The sequence below is a fragment of the Neofelis nebulosa genome, chromosome 13 (assembly GCF_028018385.1).
Source record: "Neofelis nebulosa isolate mNeoNeb1 chromosome 13, mNeoNeb1.pri, whole genome shotgun sequence".
In the NCBI taxonomy this organism is placed as follows: domain Eukaryota; kingdom Metazoa; phylum Chordata; class Mammalia; order Carnivora; family Felidae; genus Neofelis; species Neofelis nebulosa.
In genome coordinates this window covers 5,736,717-5,754,039 of record NC_080794.1, presented here as the reverse complement: position 1 = coordinate 5,754,039, position 17,323 = coordinate 5,736,717, and the positions used below count along the sequence as shown (strand labels likewise).

The following is a 17,323-nucleotide window of genomic DNA, read 5'->3' as shown; positions in this document are numbered from 1 at the left end:
CCTAAACTCCAGCAGACACAACGCAGATGTTAAGGCGATTTGTGACTCAGGAACTAGGAGCCCGGCCCAGCCTTGACAAGGGGCAGGGGCAGGGGCAGGGTGTGTTTCACAGCAGCCCCGTCCTAATCTGCGGAAGGGTGATCTTCGAGCAGGCGGGGGAGGGCAGGCATGCCAGGGGTTGAATAGACGGCTTTTATTCTCTTTGCCCGGTACTTCCTGCAGTTTTATGTTATCGCACGCAGTTACGAGAAGATGTAGATAATACACACGTTTGCCTTTTCCTGGTTATGTGTGGTATCATTGGCTACCAACCTGTGCAGGTCACAAGGACACATTCTGGCTGAATATCAGAGACTTTTATTATCTTTGACAACGACAACAACAACAACAACAACAACGACGACGACGGCCCCTCTGCTGTTATTGCACACAAGGTGGTAGAAATGTGCAGGTCCCTGCGCTGAAGTCCACAGTGAACAGAATCAAACGCTCCACGTTTGGGCCATGACTAAACAGCATGACGGAATGGGTCATTTTCTGGTCTGCTAGCCAGGCCTCCCCTCTGTGGGACGGTGGACAGCAGGCTGGGTGAGCCCCTGGATGGCCCGTGCCCGGGGGCAGGGGGCTGGGGGGGAGGGGCGCGGCGTGTGGTCCACGCAGCCCTGAGACTCCCCCGGCACTTGTAACCGTCTTTAAGGCGGCGCCTGGTTGCCTGAGGAGCCGCCTTGCAGTTCCGAACAGCGTCCGGACGGTGCTCAGGCTAAGCCCACATGCCTCTCGGGGTCTCATCCCTTTCTCTCAGCGGTCAGTCCATCCAGAAGAGATCTGGGGGCTGCCAACGAGGCACGGCGTCCTGCCAGTTTCTACAAGGACACGGGGGAAAGAACTGACACGCAGCCTCCATGCTCGCAGGGCTCACGTACTGGCTGAAAAGACAAGATGCACAGAGGCTGCCCGTCACAGAACTGGCACCTAAGTAACTCAGCATAGGTGCTTTGCAGGTGGATCGGACCTCTGGATGCGTGTAGGACATATGGAGACCGAGCCCCCGGTCCGGTCGTGCGGGCTCAGAGCCCGGCTCGTTCACTGGCCGAGTTAATAAGTGCTTTCCTTCCTCAGAATGCTGATGTGGTCCGCTAGCTGCACAATTCACCCGGCCCTGCTGTGCATTGCCATGGGCGATTTTCCTGTAGCTCTCCCTCGACGGTGGAATCATCAAATGCTTTACAGAAGTCATCTACCAAAGTGGGGAAATGGACGCAATCGGAGAAGTATAAGATTTGCCAAAGGTCACCAGGTTCCCTGTTCACCTTGGGCCTTGGGAAGCTGATCCCAGGCCAGAGGGAAATGCAGACACTTGAGGGAGGGTCATTTTTAGTGAGCCCTTCATCTGGGCCTCTAGAGCCCCGCGGCCCCTCTCTGTAGACGAGGGAGGGAAACATCACTTTCCCCTTCCCATCCTGCCCCGCATTATGCACCACGGCTCAGTCCGCGGCCAGAAAGAACATTCCTCGTTTTAACCGATGCCTTCTTGTGTAAATCTAAAAGGACCAGGAAGCAAGCTAGGTCTCAGTGCCCAGCCTGCGGCCACATGAGAGATTTCTCCTGGCATTCTGGGTTGGGCCTCCTGGGGGAAGGAGCCAGGTCCTGGAGCCGTTTTGGGTGTCCCCTGTAGGGGCCCAATCCCGCTACTCAGTCCTCATCGGAGAGGAGAGAATGACAGCAGCTGTCCCCGCGGCCTTCCGGGATGTGGGGACGGCCATACGCACACGCAGGGTGAATGCACAGATGGCCTCACACACAAAGGTGCTGGGGACCTTCTCTCCACCTTGCAGGGGGAGGTCTTGCTGCACTAGTAAAATGAGCTATCGAGACAAGAAAGATGAACTTGTTGACTAACCCTACAGGTGCCTACGTGGCACAATTTTAAACACGACGACCCCAAGATTCATTTGCGTGTGCGTCCGCTGACCTGCCTTTGTGACCGCCTGTACCAGGAAGATGCGTGATTTAGTAGGGCGTATGGTGAACATGTGAATGTTAGCGCACACCCTCGAGTCTCTTTGCAAAACCCTGAAAACCCATTTGGTAAAGGGTAGTTTTCCTAATCCCTCCTGCTAGAAAAAGGCAGAGCAGTCTCCTTAGGGCCCAGCTAATTCAGATTCCAGGGAGAGCTGTTAGCAGGAGAGGGTGCTGAGACAGGGGTGTGGGGTGCTGAAGCCCAAAATGCCTTCCCAGGGGTCTCTTTATGCCCCACTCTGGTTCGGGCTTGAGCTCCAGGTAATGAGGAAGAGTCCTGTGCCCATTACAGCAGCAGTATTGGGGCGCCCGGGTGGCTCGGTTGGTTAAGTGTCCAGCTGTTGATTTTGGCTCAGGTCATGAGCTCATGGTTCATGGGATCGAGCCCTGAGTCGGGCTTTGCGCTGACAGCATGGAGCCTGCTTAGGATTCTCTTTCTCTCTCTCTCCCCCTCTCTCTCCCTCCCTCTCTTTCTGTCTCTCCCTCACTCATGCCTTCTCTCTGTCTCTCAAAATAAAAAAATTAAAAAAACAAACAAAAAGCAGCAGTAATCTTTGGAGCCCTGCATGGGAAGTTAGAGTGTTTTACCACGTGATCATCCTAGACTCCTTAGTAAACAAACAGGCCCTTGACTCCATGAAATCCATGTTAGAGCCTTATCTGAATTTCCGATCCTTGACTTTCACTAACGCACAAAGCCTTCTCTCAGCTACAGGGCTGGTGATGAGTCTCTCTTGTCCGTCCGCAAAGAGAAGTATTTTCAATGCGTTCTCTTTATGGCTGTAATGACCAAGGGCAAAAAGGTGGAATCTCTCTGTACATTGATTTTTAGCACAGGCTCCACGTCTGTATGTAATTATGTTTACCATGCAGGTGAAGTAAGAAATTAAATTGGGCTCCTTAATGAAGGAGAATAACCAGTACCAGAAAGAAAAGATCACAGGAGAATCTGAGCAGCTAACCTGTTTGCAAATGCTGTTCTTGCTTTAGGTCTCTGTTGCTGCGTTCCCCCCACCCCCCACCCCCCAACACACACACACACACACACACACACACACACTCACACACTCACACACTCACACATACAGATAGATCTGTTTTTGCTTTCCCCTTGGTTTCTCAGGAAAGAAAAATCCCCCAGGATCTTCCTTTTCTGTCTGCCTGACAAACCTAATAGGAAACTTACATTAATCTGTAAGTGAGGGTAATGGTTTTTCTGCTGTTTCATAAAGTGCCACGTCCAATTCATGGATCCTGAAGAAGGAAGGGCCCCTGGGGAACCAGATTCACCTCCGTGGGGCCAGGTGACCTGCCACGCAGAGGTGCTGGGTAAGGTGCATGGGGGCTACCCGCTCCCACCGGGGAAAGTCTCTCCCCCACCCCCACGCACCCTTCTCTCACACTGAGAACACTGCCCCTCTGAAAAGAAGGCCCAGGGAATCGGATTTCCACCCTCGTCCGAGGTGGGAAGGGCAGGCTGGTTTTCCAGGCCGCACCCAGGGAGGGAGACACACGCTGAGCAGATCGGGTCAGGAAGCCGCCGCGTTTCACGCGCTCAGACATTCGGCGACGGTACGTCCCGATGTGCCGTGTGGTCTCGAATCCATCCTGACCCAGTGTTGCTTCTAGAATGTTCCTGGTGAGCGTCTCCTTCGCTGCAGTTAGCTCCGAGCGCCCTGTTCACTTGGGGGGGGGGGGTGGTGTGCCCGCTCTGCGAACTCCAGGAGCCTGTCCCTGCTTGGAGGCCAGAGAGCCCCTTGCCCCTGCTCTGGAGTCACCTCCGGAGGACAGGGGACAACGGCTTCTGAGTTCTGCCCTGAAAGCCAGGCCACCCCTTCCTCTCCTAATTCTGAGGAAACTGAAGATCGTCTTGGCATCAGTTTTGCTTTGCAACAAGGTTTTATTTGCCCTGTCTTGTAGGCAGGCCACAGAAGGGTGCTCCCTGCTAGCCTCCACCTCCTCTTGGAACCACAGGCTGCGGGTGCTGTTCAGAGGAACCACCTCCTCACTCCACCTCTCAGTGGTCATGTCCTTGGCTCTGGTGACAGCCAGGGGGGACTGGGGGGCCTGGGGGCTGGGGCGGGCGGTCCAGGGAGGTCCGGGACTCTGCCCTACCAGGATGGGCGACAGGAACTGCCCTCTCAGGGACACTTCTCTGCCTGGGGAACATCCCCCAAGGAGGTCATCCCCGCCCCACCCCAGCACTGCCACAGTCAGCCCCATGCATCCTGAGAAAGGCAGTCAGGCCCGTAATGGAAGCAGAGAGGAGCAGGAGCAAGGACTTCTGGGATCTGGCTCCTATTTGCCAACTTCTTCCTCTATGACCTTGAGCTGTTTCCTGCCAGGCACCTCTGCTGCCAGCCATGGACGCGGGAGTCAGGCCCACAGACTCTTGCAGGGCAGAGGGGGTCCCTCTCAGAGGGCCGACCGTGGTCCATCTGAAGGGAGCCACGGGCCCATCTGTCTGACAGGGAGGCGCTGGAGGCCTGGTTACGGCGGCCCCCGCCTCGGCCTTTCCGGCGTCCATGTGAAGCCGCCAGGAAACGGCCAAGTCAGCCCCTGCCGCAACACCTTCTAGAACAGAAGAGGCCTTTCCGAGAATCTTGCTGCACCCCGAGGGCGAGGAGTGTCAGATTTTGCAGTGGGGAAAGCTGGCAACCCGAGAGCCTCTTCTAAGTAACCTTTGCCTCGGCCGCCTGCCAGCTATGTGCCTGGAGACCTGCCTTTGATCACGACTTGTCACCTCCCAGGAGATGTTCCACTTTCCAAGCAGGTGAAAACCGAACCCGATTAAAAATAGTCAACTGGACTCTTTACAGAGTCCCCTTGTAAAGCGAAACAACCTGTGCTCCTCCAAGTGGCAAAAAGGCCCGCCCCCGCCTCTGGGTCCCCAGGCTCCCCGTGGCCTGCCAGGTCCCCAGTGCTGCGCCCCACGACCCCGCGCAGCCCCGAGCCCCGGGGGCACGGCTTGGCTCTGCTCCAGCCGGCCGCACCCTTGGCCGCCGGCCCCTGGGTTCACCTTGGTGACCGAGGGGCCACCGTGACCGTCCACGGCCCTCCCCCTCCTTCCTGTTCTCGCCAGCGCTTTATGGACCCGACGTTTCTGGAGCTTTCTCAAAAACTGTGGACGCATTCCCAGTGGAAATCATGACATTTTCCGTTTCACATTACGTACTCCACAATGCCTCAGGAAAGGAGAGAGAGAGAGAGAAGGCAAACAAGGCCTGGGAGCCAGCCCCCTCTCTCTCTGTAAACAGCCGGGCCAGGCCTCGTCTGCGCCGCGGTCCTCTGTTTATCCTGGAGTCACCTCCCCGAGCCTGACAGCTAGGGCTCCAGCCTTTTCCCCTCCAGTCAAAGGCCTGATGAATAGGTACACTGCCTTTTCTACCCGCTCCCGTGGCACATCTGGATCAGGGCGTGCCTGTCCGCTTCGTCGTGTGTGTGTGTGCGTGCGTGTGTGTGTGTGTGTGTGTGTGTGTGTTTTAACTTTACTTTCGACTGCCATGGTAACTGCTCCATGTTTGGCAAAGGGAAAGAGGAAAAAAAAAAAAAGGCTCGGAGAGAAGAAAAGGAGCTCTCAGCGCGGGCCTGGCGGCCAGCCAGGGTAATCATGCCGCAGAGCTGAAATGAGGCCTCTGGCGGGCAGCCAAGTTACAAAGAACAAAGCTGTCAGTTCCCAATGTTGGCGGCAAAGCTTGTTTGGCACCCTTATATGGTTTCCCAGAACTCCCTGCCTTGGCCGGCTTCCATTCCCTTCAGGGCAGCAAACAGGATTAGCACAGCTCTGAGTTGTTTTTCTCTTCTCTCCTCCAACTGTTCCAGTGACATCATCCCTGCTGCATTCATTTGCCAGCAGGGTGGTTTTTTTCTCTCTCTCCACCACCCTCCCTGCCTCCCTCCCTCCCTCCCTCCTTCCATCTCTCTCTCTCTCTCTCTCTCTCTCTCTCTCACACACACACACACACACACTCCACTTCCTTCCTGTAACGGCCCCCTCTCTCCTCTGACTTTCTTTAAACGCAGTGTTTTAGGTCATTCTTCTTGTCCAGCTTCCCTGTTAAATTAAAAACGCCCTGGTGCTTGTACATTTAGCTGAATCAAGCCAGACGTTGTATTTTATTTTTATAACTGAATTCCTGTGAGATAAAAATCTCATTTTCCTTAGCAGGCTGTAATCAGCACTCACAGGGCTGTGGTTTCCAACTGTCCCATCTCCTGCTTCCTTATGAAGCTCGGCTCAGAAATGAACTTGGCTCCTGTTCAGGTTTAAAGGGCCCGCGGCCGGTCCCACGTTGCTTGTTCTCTCTCTCTCTCTCTCTCTCTCTCTCTCTCTCTCTCTGTCACACACACACACACACACACACACACAGGATGTGTGTCCAAAGGCCATTATACACACACACACACACACACACGCACATACATCCTTAGCTACACAAAGGGTGTGAAGCTACCCACCAAGACAAACGAATACACAATCAGTACACAGTATCATTTCTCTCCCTTTGCAGAAAGAAAATAGGTAAATAAATAGAAGCCAAAAGCTGCTTCCAAAAAGACTGGTTTAAACTAGCAGGCAGGCAGGCGTTATGCAACTAATGGCTGGGTTCATGAAAGAAACTGAGGTTCCCGACTGCACAAATGTTCCCCCGCCCCCGTCCCAGTCCCCCCCCCCCCCACCTCACTCTGATTCATGAACTAGTTTTCAGATTCATGAATCACTCGGGAGCCAGCAAGAGAAAAATGAGTAGTATTGATCTCATTTCAATTGAAATTGGCTCATTATGGCCATTCTGGCCGTGGACAGCTTTCCACGACCAGACGCTGGCCGGCATCCGAGGTCTGCAGGCAGGCGCCCCCACCTGCGGGCGGAGGCAGGAGTCCTGGGGTGAAGCCTTCTGCGAGGGTTCCCCTTCTTGTTATCATCAAATGGGCATAATAAGATCTTACTATTAAACGGCGAAGGGACTATGGCTGGACTAGGGCCGTCTTCCTCTGGCAGATCTGTTGCCTGCTTCTAGTGTTCTCCATCTTTCTTTGTTTTCACTTTTAATAGATCTTTTAAGAGGCATCTCAGGGCAAATTCTTTTCTGGATTTCTGGTGACTTCTCAAGGACTACCTAAAATAGAAATTCACCTTCTACAAGGTGACTTCAAATTCAAATCTAACTAGGAGGTCCTGGGATTTCTTTCTTTGTTTTAAGGCCAACAGTTGCTCTTAGCTTTTGCTGCCCACCCTGCCCCCACTCTCTTTAGCCAAGAAGGACTGGGCAGATATGGATCTTCTAGATTTGGGGTGATCTGATTTCTATCGGGAACGGTTGCCTACCCGTGGATGACTGTCTTCACATGGACACGGGGCTCTGGAATTTTATGAAATGGGTGTTTTCCTTCCCAAATGACGTAACCAATGTTCTTATCACCAATTGTCCAGGAAGTGGGCACTGAGTGTTGGTCCAGGGGCAGCGCAAAGAGAGACTTTGGGTCCCCCAGCAGGTTTATCAAGGATTGCCCATCTGCTTCCCTCTAATAGCCTTTCTTCTCTCCACTTGAGTTCCAACTCAACCACCTTCCCTCTTGACAGGTGCCCCCCACTGCAACCCAGCCCAACACGTTTGACCATCTGCACAGCCGAGAAACCCTCTCTTCCTCTCTCGAACACTGCTCTTGTGAGAGCAGATCTGGATAGGCTGTTGGCCTTGATTTGCAGTTCACATTGTATTCTGTGTGGTTTCTGCCCCCACGTCCTTCCACCCCTACCCTCCCACCCCAGGCAGATTGAAAACAAGGGACTGGACATATGCTTTTCAGAAACCCCACAGAAGCTGGCGACCAGCACCAGAAAAGAATTCGAGCCCAATCTGCATAATTTTGGATCCAAGCGTTTAGAGATGAGATTCTTATCCATTGACTTCAGACACACAGTCATGCCATTAAACGCATTTAACTTGGCTAGGATTCGATGATGTGACCTTACTCCCTTTTTATCCCTGCAAGGGCCCAGAGAAGCTGAGAGCGGTCCAAGAAGGGGAAAGAAGATGGGGCTGTGTGAATTTCAAGAAGCAATTGGTTCGGAGGCAGAAAGAGCTGCTTGGCGTTCCCGTGAATACCGAGTGAAGGTGCCTTTCGGTTCCGAGCCGCCCCAGCCTTTGGGGGGCTGAGCCTTCAGCCAACCAGAGTCCCGGGCCTGCGGGGCCCCAAGGGTTAAAATCACTCCCACAAATTTGCTGGCTGGCCTCAGAGCAAATGGGGATAGTGGGTTGGCTCATGTTTTGCATTAACTCGTTTGCTTTTTTTTTTTTTTTTCCTATTTCTAATAACATTCCAAGGACTGGACTTATCGTGCAGAGGTCTGGACTTTTATGAATTGTTAATGGTTAACTAAACAGAGACCCTCAGGACGCCCACCCTGCTGTCTTTGGGGTCGGGGAGGGGAGGGACGTCGGAAGAATGTGGTTTCTCCATCCGTGATCCGCTGGCTAGTGACCCGAGGCCCCTTTCAGAGAATTTGCTAAATAATCTCAAACATATTGAGGATCTTACTCATGTTTGGAAAAAAAAGAAAAGGGAGGGAAAAAAAACAAAACAAAACAACTACCTTCTTCCTTCATTCATGGAGAGTGTGGTTTCCTTCTATTTTGTTGCCAGATGCACTGACGGTTGCAGATTTAACCCCGAGTTTTCTTTCGGGAGAGGGCAGCTGTCTCAGATGGCCACACCTAGCTCTGGGGGACCCGAGTGTCCTGGTGCAACAGAGAAACCACACATTCAGAAGTCAACCGCATGAATCATGGGCTGATAGAACAGTTGCAGAGAGAGAGAGAGAGAGAGAGACAGGACGTGAGGTGGCCATCCCCCCTCACAACCGTGCACTCCCCCTGCTCCCCCCCCCCGCCCCCCACCGCCAGCAGTCCACCCTGCTTGGTCCAGTCCTGGTTTAGATTATGACAGGGAGTTCCCTGCAAAAGGCCGTTTGCAGCCTATTTAGATGTCACTAGGGAAACTTCTTCCCGGGGTTCCAACCGCATATCTCTTTGTTCCATTTCATCACCTGTGCCTTCCTTCCGGTTCTGCCTGGAACATCATTACCCTGCCTTCGTTGTGCACGTGGGCAGCCCTTCAAAACAAAAGAAAGCCCAGGTACAGCGCCGCCGTTGAGGGAAGGGCTCAGCACCGGCCAGGCTCACCTTTGGGCAGAACCCAATGTCACTCCAGCGACACAAGGTGTTAAGGAGATGCCCTCGTCCCCTCCTGCGTCCCGGGCACCCCCCTGCGATTCCTCCCTGGGTCAGCTCTCAGGACTCGCCCCAGCAATGGTAGGGGGGAGCTCATCACCCTGACTGGGATCTCAGCTTTAGCCCAACCCGAGCCTGGAGCCCTCCCCTCTGGGCTTCTGTGTGCGCTACCTGTTTTAAGCTTCATTGTTGCCTCTCTCCTTCACCCCCCACCCCGGTTTCCTCAATTCCTGCGCCGTGAGTCTCTTACGCCTTCTCGTTTTGGAAATCTTGGTCTCCAGATGTGCCAGCTCAGGACTTTGCCAGGACAATTCTCACTCGATTATTTCTTCCGCGGCCATGGCCATCAGATGTCCGGTCACTCTGGTGTTTGTAACACTTCCCCATCTCGTGCCACGTGAATTTCATTTACCTGCTGTTTCTTCTTCTGGGTCACGAGTAAAAATGACGAAGAAGGGTCCCTTTCCTTGTCACTCCGTCCCCACGGCCTGCTGGGCCTCGCGGAAGCCGCCCACACGCCCCCTGAGCCCACCCAGCGGCCCCCGGCGAGAAATGGGTGGGCTTCCGGCACCAGGCCGGGGTTTAATATCCTTGAGATCCATTTAGTGTCTGCACACCTGGTTGCTATGGAGACGGTTGTCATAAAAACACACCGATCTGTGGAGAGATATAAAACCATCCCCGTGGCACGCAGTTGGACACGTTAGCTCAGAGAAATGGCTTGCAGCCTGTCGCTTCCCTTTGTTGACACAGTGCCTCTGCCTTTCAAGCCCGACCTGGACGACCTTCTTAGAACCAGGCCAGGGCAAATCCATTCTCAGTTAATATTTCGTAAGGGACAATCAAGGGCTTCGCCAAACGCCAGATGCCCCAGCCTTCCTGTCCCAAGCTGAGTCAGCCCAGAAGAGGACATTCTTCTTTGGCACGCTTTGTTCTCTGCTGACTGTCATTGATCCGTCAGCACGACTGACCAGGCAGAATAAAAACACTGACCGTGCGGACGCTTCGGATCAGGCAGCTGGGGTTGAGTAACAGGTGTGGAGGGGCAGCCTGGGATGCCCAGTCCTGCCCGGAGGGGCCGAAGCTGGAGGGGGCCCCGGAGACCAATCCAGGATGTCGTGCGGGCCCGTGACTGTCATCTGCCAGCCTGGCGCTGGGTGGTTCAGCAAGAGACCTTGTAAGGTGCACAGGGCTCCCACTAACCACCGTCGCCCCCTCACCGTCTAAATCCTCAAAGCCTGAATTTGGTTACCGCTGGCTGAGGTTACTGTCTCCCTCGGTCTGGTCTAAGTGCAGAAACCAGTGAAACACCTCGCTCTCCTCTCTCATCTGGGGAGCTCTGGCGGTGCGAAGGGGCAGGCACAGATGTATTCTGCGGTCCACAAAGTGTACGGAGGGTCCTTCTGAAATGTGTTTGGGGAAGGGGGTGAGCGAATGATGCGCTCTTTGTATTTTTAGCTCTGCCATTGGCCGAGTGTTCCCTGGAGCAGGAAAATGGCTGGAGAGAACGAGTTAAGGCGGGGGTCACGTTGTGAATGCAGGCAAGGTTGGCTTCCCTAATGGCTTCCAGGGCTCGAGGCTGCAGCCAAAACGTGAGCTCCCCTGCCCCCCCATAGGCGTGCGTGCATGACACCTGAGACCCAGGTCGCCATCTGTGCTCTTCCTCTGTTTGGAAGATGTCTGACTTCTAGAAGACAGGCCATGCTCTCGTCTTTGACTTGACCTTTCCTCCTCAGCAATTCCTTTCGTTCCCCAGTGCCTCGTTTCCCTTCTTTTTTATTGGGAGATGTGTTTCTGTTTCTATTGAAAACCAAAAAGCAGTTTAAAAATAAAAGGTGGGGGGTGGGGAGCGCCGGGGTGGCTCAGTCGGTTGAGCGTCCGCCTCGATTTCGGGTCAGGTCACGATCCCGGGGTCATGGGATCGAGCCCCGTGTAGAGTTCTGCAGTGGGCATGCAGCCTGCTTGGGATTCTCTCTCTTTCTCTCTGTCTTTCTCCCTCTGCCCCTCCCTGCTTGCTTGCTCTCTCTCTCTCTCTCTCTAAAATAAAAAAAAGAAAAACAAAAAGAAGAAAGAAAACCAAAAAGCATTTTAAATGTCTTCTGCTTTAGTCGATCCTATCACATTGCTACTGAGAGAGGAGGGAGAGATGAGACCCAGGCTATCAGGTCTGATTCTGAGAACAAGTAGTGCACTTATCATGCATGATATTAACATGAAATGTGATATAATATTAAGACACCTGTTCTTAGTGCCCCTGCTGACTGGATGGTATTCCAAAATCCCTGCCTCTCTGCTCTCGTAAATGCTTTAGCAACTTCCATTAAACACCCCGGGATGCGTGTTATTTCAGCCTCTCGTTTACATATCTTCGATTTCTCCAAATGCCCTCTTAACACCTCTTATCAATAGTTCATGGACAACATCATCGTTAGTTCCCAATTGCCCTTCCCCCTCATCTTTGTTTTTCTTGGTTAAGATAATTTTTTAGGGGTGCCTGGCGGGCTCAGTCAGTGGAGCATATGATTCTAGATCTTGGGGTATTGAGTTCGAGCCCCAAGTTGTGGGTAGAGAGTTCTTAAATACAAAATTAAAACAAAAAAGTAATTTTTAAAAAAGCAGTCTAAAAGCTCAGCCAATATGGAGTCAATTACCTTTCAACTTCCTCTTCATTCATGAAACGGGCCTACTTTTTCTGTTTCCGCACGCCTTCCCCTGAACCAAAAAAAAAAAAAAAAAAAAGAAGAAGAAGAAGAAAGAAGAAAAAAAAGGGAAAAAAGAAAACATGTTTAAAAAAACACACCACATTCCCCTCAGTTCCTTTGGCTGGCATTAAATTATCCTGCTTTTTTTTTTTTTTTCCTGCCCTCATGTTTTTCCTGAAAACTTTAACTTAGACCTGATGTTCTCATTGTCCTCCCGCCGTGTCTCCATTTCTCAAACAAGTTGAGGAGGGAGTTGCTCTCTGGATTTTTTCTACCCTGGCCCAGCTGAGAGGCCCGTGGAGCTCGCCTCTCTTGCTATCTTTTGTCTTGTTTTCACGGGACCCGTAGTCTTGGCCTCGCAGTTATGGCGTCGTGTTATCTTTCTCCCAAGGCAACAGCTCACATCCTGGCAAACCAGACAATGGCGGTGTGTGTCTTTACTTAGTTTTTATACCTTTTGTTTCAAAATGCAGGATTTCCTTATGGTTTGTTTGGGCTTTTCAAAAAGCTTATTTACTGACCCAGAGAGGTGCCAGACTCACACCCTGAAGAATACAGGCCAAGTTTATATGTGCCTGAAAATACACCATCATGTCCAGGCCTATTTGATGTTTGGGGCCAATTTAGAGGCTGATTTGATTGCTGTGTCGTTTGCCAAAAAAGTGGCTGCTCAAACAGGCCAAAACCTCAGCTCACGGAGCCTCTTGTATAGCCAGAGCAGGGCTAGAAATTCAGACGAGGATAATGTCTGAAATGGAAAGAACGAGGATTACATTTTTAAATTAGGGTCTTGTGTCCGCATTGGTAGTCAACTCGAATCATTTATTTGTTTAAATTAAGCCCCTTGCCTTAATTAAAAGTTGCTCTCTGATATTTAAAAATTAATCCAACCGTGTTTAAGCCCCACATTCCTAGATCTTGTACCAAGATCTTCATACAATATTTTCTTTTTTTTTTTTTTCAATGCTTATTTATTTTTGAGCGAGAACACCAGGGGGGTAAGGGGAGAGAGAGAGGAAGACAGAGAATCCCATGTAGGTTCTCCGCTGCCAGGGCAGAGCCCGACATGGGGCATGAACCGTGAAATCGTGACCTGAGCCCCAATCAAGAGTCTGACGCTTAACCGACTGAGCCACCCAGGCGTCCCTACAGTATTTTCAACACGATGTTTTAAAAAACGAACACTTAGGTCAAGACACGAGGTCTTCTCAAGAGAGAGAATATGTGATCTTCATGATAGGACCACAAACAAGACGCTAACGCGTGAGTTTATGGCAGGTTTACTCAATTATCTCTAACCAGTGTGGACCAATGTGTTTGTTTTATTTTCTTTGAGGTCAGTGTGATATCAAACGCCCAAGGAGTGCTGGGGAGAGTCACAAGAATACAGACTCGTCAAGAATGCACGCACAAATGTGCACGGATGGACACAAAAGGCAGGCTCGTGCCACTGCCCTCATTGAAGAACCACAGGGACGTGGCCAAGTGAGGTGAAATGTTCACACTGTATCTGCCGTGCAGAGCCGGCCCTCTGTCCAAGAGCAGTTCCAGAGCTCAGATCCGGGTGATTCAACAGGATGCGATGGGGCCTGGATCCAAGTAGCTTTTCCAAGGAGTCTGACTCTGTGCTCTAGGTGCGTAATGCATGCTTACTCCTTTACGGCAAGACGGTATCTCCAGAGGTTTCTACGTCCTCTGCCTGAAGGGATCATCTCTGCCATCACGTTAGCCTTTAGAGCCCGTTGTCCAAGGTTGGAATCCAATGCCACCTTCCCTTGGAGACCTACCTCAGTCCCCACTTAAAATGGATTTCACCTTTTTTCTGGGTGCCCAAAATACAGTACCCCTCTGTCGAAGCCTTATCCCTCCTTCTCTGTTACAGCTGTCTGTTGGGCAAACCAAATGGTGAGCTCCTTGAGGGGAAAGATTATGTCTTTTCCCTCCAGATCATGACTCTGCTCTGTCCAGAATTTATTATTTTGCATTTCGATGCCTCTGTCCAGGTGTCTCTCTGGAACCATAGATTGAAAGCTCTCTGGGCACATGGACTTCGTTTTGTGTTTGTATCCGCAGTGCTGAACAGATCATCTGTCACACTGAAGGTGCTCTGATGCCTGTTGTATAACTGGAGTTGTACAACCTATAGACAGAAGACCTAAGTGTCCATACAGCTTTCTCAACACTCCCTAGTGCAGACGGTTCCCAACCTATGAGGGTTCAGCTTGTGATTTCTTGGCTTTCCAATGGTGTGGAATTGATACGTATTCAGTAGAAACCATACTTTGAATTTTGAATTTGGATCTTTTCCTGGCCTAGCGGTACAGTCCTCTCTCCTGAGCCACGCGGTGGCCTCGGCTCCCAGGCAGCTGTGCGATCACGAGGGTCAACAATGGATCCGGTCCCATCATTTGGCGCTCGCACGGCCCTTCTGTTTTTCACTTTTCGGCACAGTAGTCAATAAATTGCATAGATATTGAACGCTTCATTATCGAATAGGCTTTGTGTTAGATGCTCTCACCAAACTGTAGGCTCATGGGAGTGTCCTGAGCACCTTTAAGGTTGTCTGGCCTGAGCTGTGATGTTTGGTTGGTTAGACGTGTTCAATGCGTTTTCCACTTAGGATATTTCCACCTTACGATGGGTGTGTCCGGAAGTAACCCCATTGTAAGTCAAGGAAGGTCTGGATACACATCTTTCTTGTGGTTTGCACTTAGTCCCTTCCTATTCTTTTTTAGTCCGATGAAAACTGGCTCCTTCCCTTACCTGTAACTGTTTCATTGTAACTGTTCTTGCTTGTTCTGCGAACTTCCTAAGCACCTGTATTCCAAAGGGCATTTTTCAGGATGTACCTTATTCAGTCCTCCTCAAACATCTGGCACCGGCGATGGTTCCCTTGCACTGGAATTCTCTCCGCGACCTTGGTGTCCACGGTGCGACACTCTTCTGTTTTCCTTCCTTTCACAGAACCTTGCGTCTCCAGCTAATATTGGTGCCCCCGGCCTCCTGGGCCCCCTCCTCTCCCTCAGCAGCCCTATCCTAACCATGGCTCCCATATCCCTCTACGTTGGAATGAGCCCCAGATTTTCATCTCTAGCAAAAACCAGTTCACCAAGCTTTGGACCATCATTCCCCCAAACATACCAGACATCTCCAAGGGGATGCACTGTAGTCCCTTTAAGTCAGTAGTGCCATCATCTTCCCACCAAAATTGGTACCCGCTCACCACTCCTCATCATCCTCATTATATTCCGGGAGCATCTATAGCTATTTTGCTCATTGGTCTACCTCCCGTTCACCTCCACGTCACCACTGGTCGTAGCTTTCTGAAATATTTGCTCTATAAACTGCCGTCCTATCAGTCTCATCCAAGACCCCCACGCACACGGTCTGAACTGGGCACAGACACATAAGACCTCTGACCTCGGGCTCTGGGCTCCAGCCTTACCAAACTGCTTGTGCTTCCGGAAGACCTTCGAACCTGCCACCCCTGCTGACCACCTGGTAGTTCTCCTGATCTTCTGAGACTCACCTCAGCTGCCTCATTCCGCGAAGGCTTTCCTGCCCCTCACCTGCAGACCTGAGAATGCCTTCCTTTCTGCTTCCCATTCTGTTTGGACATCACTCCCATGTCATGGTCCTTACATTGTTTGGCACCGCCCTGGGTCTCCCGTCTTTCTTGTCAACTGGGCTGCGAACCCCTCAATGGCACAGTCACCTGCAGATCCCATTTTAGGAGGTCACCTACTGTCACTCGTCCTTCCTTAACAATCAGGTGCATTTTGAGGCAAGGGGACAAAGGAAAGATGGGAGTGTAGAGCCCTGCTATTCCGTTCCCCGCCCCCCCACCCCGATACACTGTGCTGTTACCTGGCCGATCCATTGGAGTAAGAAATGTAATTCAGCTGAATTCATCACGGGGCCCCTTGCTGTTGGCTTTAGGGTTGCCGTGAAAAGAGAGATGTAGTTTTCTACGTCGATCTGTTTTTTAAGTCTTTGCAGTTATTAGGCTAGAAGCTCTTTCAGCCTTCCTTCATGCTGAGTTAGAGGCAAGAGACGAGAAACCCAGAGAATCAGCTCCTCCTAAGGCCTTCACCCTATTTATTCACACCCACAGAGCCCTAAGTCCAAACCTTTAAAGGCCCAGCCATAAACTCACACAAACGCACCCTTTCTCCTCTGTGCTCTTGTTACGTCACCCCTTAGGCGACTATTGCTGTGAATTTGCCCATGTTCCTTGTCTGAGGGTTTCCAATATTCCATCCGTATTTCCTTTTTTATTCTTATTGCCAGGTAGGAGCAAATGCGGCTATCTCCATTCCGCACAAAACCACCAGCCTGAAGCAGGACAAAGACCGCACTCCAGGGGAACGCAGATGGAAATCTAACGGGTCCCAAGTCAACCATAAAACCCGAGTTTGGTGTCATGAGGTAGGACGGTACCAGGAGATGATGCTAAGTACCGACCCGATACAACAAAGAGGTACACAGTGTGTGCTCGGCATCTCCCATACCTTGGCAGTGACCCCACGTGGCTTGACTTTCCAGGAATGCCGCTCCTGTGCCAGTTACTGGTGAGCATTCAGGCCAGGCGCAGGGTTGAATGCAGCTCTGGGAAACATGGCCCTGCCGTCCAGCACGCCCATGGCCTCACGCTCAGGCATGGCCTGCCCTTGTTTGGTAAGATAAAAGAAATGTATAACACGTTCTCCCTGACTTTCAGGGATGCCCAGGGCATTTTTCTAATAACAGCAGCAACTTCTATTGCGCTTTTATTCTTGATTAATCATTTCTCAATGTAGCCTTGTGGGCTTAAGGGCCAGTGAGGGAGAAATTGGGCTGGGGGGGCAGGGGTGAGGGAGATTACTCCAGACAAGAGGCATTGCTGTAAACCTTGCAGCAAAATTATCTTTGCGAACTGAAAGGCACCTGAATTTTATCCAAGTGAAAAGCTGGCCAGTGACTATGATTTCAAATGATCGCTGTCTATACTTCCAATGCACGGACACAAGGGTCTTTGGCTTTTGTTTGTTTGTTTGTTTGTTGCAATAACCTAGGGAACATATGCAAATTGAAGCGATTCTGGGTAGTCTGAAGTGAAAGCTCACTGAATAATTGGTCTAGAAGTACACAATGTGGTTGTAAGACCGTTATTTACCAGTAAACAGTACACAACATTGAGACAGACTTGAGGGGTGCAGGAAATATGTAGGTTAAATACTAAAAGAGCAAAAACCCTAAAAACAGCTAATGCTTGCTAGAAATCAAGGATTTTTTTTTTTTTTTGAGATAAGGAGAAGATATTAGGAAAAGTGGATTAACACTTTCCTTGTGGTTGTACACGGATAGCGTAGGGTCTACACTACAGAG

At 51.2% G+C, this 17,323-nt stretch overlaps 1 long non-coding RNA gene across 1 annotated transcript; it reads left to right on the top strand.

The window, feature by feature from the left end:
• Positions 1–9,028: 9,028 nt before the first annotated feature.
• LOC131492354 (uncharacterized) lies at positions 9,029–16,719 on the top strand. Its single transcript, XR_009252025.1, has 2 exons — positions 9,029–9,159; positions 16,247–16,719. It is a non-coding gene; the product is annotated as an uncharacterized LOC131492354 (long non-coding RNA).
• The last annotated feature ends 604 nt before the right edge of the window (positions 16,720–17,323 follow it).